Here is a 4387-nt window from a genome sequence, read left to right on the forward strand (position 1 = left end):
ATTTCTCAGCTCCCTAATTAGGTAATGAGGTATTGGCCTTTAAGTGTTGCAGCTATAATTAAGTATTTGGTTTTGGAAAACTCATCTCCTAAAACCAAGAAATGTCAGTGACAAAGTGTGGAATTCTGCATGGAGTGCCTGCAGGACTAGGAGAACTAGAATGTGGTTTTTTGATGGTTAGGAATGGTTTCTATCCCAGCCAACTCTTGTATTCAATAAATTACACACAGAGGATGCTGTTCAGAGCAGCTTAACCTGAGTTATCCTGTGGTGGCCTCTTGCCTTCCTGTTCACTTTGACAGCATTTCACTTTTTCGTGTTATTTTGGCCAGCTGAATAGTGGATGAAGCCAGGGTTGTGAGTTTGATTCCCAGCTGGGCCTATCCACTTCACTCTATTCTATGGCCACAGACAGCGAGCATGTCACAGGCTTCCCCTAGCCAGCCACCCCACGGAGAGGGCTGGATAGTGTTGAGGCTCAGGATAAACAGGCTCAGAGTCTGTATCATGAGTGCACACATCCTGAAGGCATTCTGTATTCTGGTCTTTGCTCAGTTCTCCCTATCTGAAGACCAAGTTTATAAACCTTTTTTAATCAAACTTGTAGACTATTTGATGCAGTATACACATAAGTGACTAACTTTTATCCACGTTTTGACAGATCCACATTTAGGCAGAAACTAACGCACAAAAAGTTCAGTAACTTGCCCAAGGACACCACAGCCAACAAGTGGCAGCTTGTAGACTGGGCTGACTCAAACGCCCACAGTGCTGATTCCCGTCTTGTAGTGCCTCAGAAAAAAGCCTGGCCCTACTCATTCCCGTCTTGTAGTGCCTCAGAAAAAAGCCTGGCCCTGGCCCCTCTATTCACCAAGTATATGCTTTCCATTTTGTGCACATTTGAAAGAGAACTCTCAAAATACTCCAAAGACGTTTCCTACTTGAGTAATTGAAAAAGGACTCCTTGAGAGAGGAAACCGTTGTTCACTGCAGGAGGAAGGTGGTACCCAAGTCGAGAAGCTCGAACCACTGCTGATAACGTTATAAGAACGTAAGAAGACTGACAAACAGGATCAAAAGCTGGAAAAACAGGAACAAAGGCCCAGAAGTTAAAATTCTCTAGGAAAGGATAAGTGGAGTACAACTTGCCCACCCACATAAGGGGGAGAATGAAGGAGGATCCATGTAGCCCAGGAACCAACAGTTCCACCCCTGTGTCCAGGGGAAGCCCGTGCACTGAGCACATGTACAGCAGTGTTCATAGCGGCATCGTTGATACTGGAAACAACCCAAATGTCCATTCAAAGTAGGATGGATAAAGTAGGATGTGCGTAATGGACGACCGTAACTATAAAACGCATGAACTAGCTGTACGTCAGATTGTGAGTGAACGTCAGAATGCTGAAGAAAAGAAGAACAAAGGAATGCATGCAGTACGGTTCCTTTCAAATCAAGTGTTAAAAAACAGGCGTTACTGAACTAGTATTTGAGGGATACACGTACGGATGGTAAGAGGCGAAACAAAACTATTACAGTAACTTAAAGACCGCAGTTCCCTCCAGAGGGCGTGCTTGGTGAGTAATACAGCAGGAGCGAGTGGGGCAGCTTCCTCGATTACGGCAGGGTTCTATCTTCTGCTCTTGGCGGTGACATGCGTGTTTGCTCTAGGATTATACATTGCATCCATGTTTCATGTACTCTTCTGTACATATGATTTACAATGTTTAGAGGTAGTTCTCTAGAGAAGACAGGCAGGAGGTGGGGAGGAGGACGTTCTAGATAGACTGGAAAGTAACAGTTACACAAAGGGAGTGAGCTCCAAGGGGAGCCTGGGAGACCTTCTCAATACTTTCCAAGGAAAAAGGAAAATCCTCTGCTCCCCTGAGGCAGAAGGATGAAAAGAGTTGCTTCTACAGGTGCTGTCAGGATTCAGTATATTCGTTCACTTTACTAGAAAAGAACTGCTGCTGCTAAGTCACTTCAGTCGTGTCCGACTCTGTGTGACCCCATAGATGGAAGCCCACCAGGCTCCCCCGTCCCTGGGGTTCTCCAAGCAAGAACACTGGAGTGGGTTGCCATTTCCTTCTCCAGTGTGTGAAAGTGAAAAGTAAAAGTGCAAACAGTGCAGTGGCTCCAACATGGGGCTGGAGTTTCCGTAACGGGGACTGAGCCAAGATTTTAGCAAATGCAGCAGCACTGCAGCTTTTCGCTGCCTGAAATCGCCACGCTGTATACATTTCTTCCTTTCTCCTTCCTCAATCTTCTGTTTTCTTACTTTTCCCACGGTCAGTCATCAAATTAAGACAAATGGGTCATAGAAATCAAATCCTTATTTTAAAGATGTAGAAACTGGCCTGGGAAAGTGAACCCATTTGACCAGCATCACAAAACGAGAGTGGCAGGCTCCGTCCTGGTTTCCCGCTTTGTTTGCGTGCCAGTCCTACTCACCTGTTAGCCGGGCCCCACATACTTGACTGTCCCGCCTCTGTTCAAGGCGTTTCCTCTGACTGGAATAGTCTCCACCCTCTTAGGCCTGCCTTTAATACCTTTATTTTTTAAAGTCCAGTTCAAACACTTCTCTATACTTCTAAGGGAAGTATATACTTTTATGGGAAGCATTTATAGATTTTCATAATTAAGCCTGCCTTCCACTGAACCCCCTACCGTCTTTTGTAAACACTAGTGCTTATTACATTAATCTTAGAGTTATTTCAGTATTTCACCACTAGACTATGCCCTCCTAGATGTCAAACTGGACTCATTCCTGTCTACCCAATGGTGTGCTAGAGCTGACTCGTGAAAGCCAAGTATTAAGTATTCAAGAATTTTGTGAGCTGGTGGTTAAAATGGTAGCCTGAATCACTGCTGAGAGTATTTACACCGTGGAAGAGAAAAGCTACAAATCAGGGCCCTTTTTTTCCCCAGACAGCACATCAAGGCATATTTCCCATCACCACTATCACCAACCGCCGTGCTTGCTATAGTGCCTGGCAGAGCAGTTGCGAAAAGCATGAGGAAGAAAGGGAACCAGTGAAAGCACAGACCAAAATGTAAAGAGAATTCCAAAAGTGTCGCTCAGGAGCCCGGAGAAGAGAATTCTTTGAGAACTGGGTCGTTGACTGCTGCGGAGAAGTTGATCATAAGGCCAGCAGGTCTTATCCTTCTCCAGAGCTATCCCAGTAGCGTCATGGGGATGAAAGGTGGCTGGGATGGGAAAAACAGGAGTGGTTAGAAAAGAAGCAGTCAAGGTAGGTTCCTGTCAAGAGAACCTAGTCTTTCTCCTAGTAAATAGCTATTTTTTTTTGCTGAACACCTAGTGCTTCCCAGGTGACACTTGTGGTAAAGAACCTACCTGCCAATGCAGGAGACACAAGAGATGCGGGTTTGATCCCTGGGTTGGGAAGATCCTCTCGAGGAGGACACGGCAACCCATTCCAGTAAAATTGTCTGGAGAATCCCATGGACAGAGGACCCTGGAGGGCTGCAGTCCATGGGGTCGCAAAGAGTCGGACATGACTGAAGCGGCTTAGCGCATAATACGCATAAGGCATTGCACTAAACAGAAGTGACAAAAGCCTGTCCTCAAGCTGCTCCCAGTCTCCTAGGGCAGACGAGAGAACGGACACGATGTGCTAAGGTCTCTGCTGAGGGCATGATGGGCAGGGCCGCTGGGGCACATCCAGCTGAGCCTGGACATCCAGGGAAAGTTTTATTTAGAAGCTGATGCTGAGCTCTGGAGAAGGAAAAATTTCCAGATGGTAAATGAAAAAAGAGCATTCCTCATAAAGGAAATAGCAAAATAACATCACCAGTGGTCTGAGGTTGTGAGGAAGAGTGCCTGTTGGGGGAATTCAAGTAATTCCAGTTTCCCTAGGGCTGGAGCAGAGGGAATGTGTCAAGAACAGCAGGAGATGAGGCTGTGGGGCAGGCAGGGGGCAGGGCGTGAAGGCCCGTACTGCGCCACTAGTTTGGACTCAGAGGCACAGCCCCCGAGTGACTAGGCGGGACACAAGCACAAGCTGGTTTTTCGTTTAGAAAAATGATTCTGGTGGCAGCTGGTAAAGAATCCGCCTGCAATGCGGGAGACCTGGGTGCGATCCCTGGGTTGGGAAGATTCCCTGGGGAAGGGAAAGGCTACCCACTCCAGTATTCTGGCCTGGAGAATTCCGCGGACTGTATAGTCCATTGAGTCGCAAAGAGTCGGACACGACTGAGCGGCTTTCACTTTCACTTTTCTGGTGGCAGAGTGGAAGGTAGATTGGGAAGTCGACCCGTTAGGAGTTGATGCAGTAATGTCAGCGGTAGGAGGAATGGGCCTGAAGGAAGCAATGGCAGTGCGAGCAGGAGAGTGCCGGTTTGAGAGAGGCTCCTGAACGGCAGACTGGTT

Source organism: Moschus berezovskii, chromosome 17 (genome assembly GCF_049115385.1).
Source record: "Moschus berezovskii isolate FMDL1 chromosome 17, NW_MosBer_1.0, whole genome shotgun sequence".
NCBI classification, from domain to species: domain Eukaryota; kingdom Metazoa; phylum Chordata; class Mammalia; order Artiodactyla; family Moschidae; genus Moschus; species Moschus berezovskii.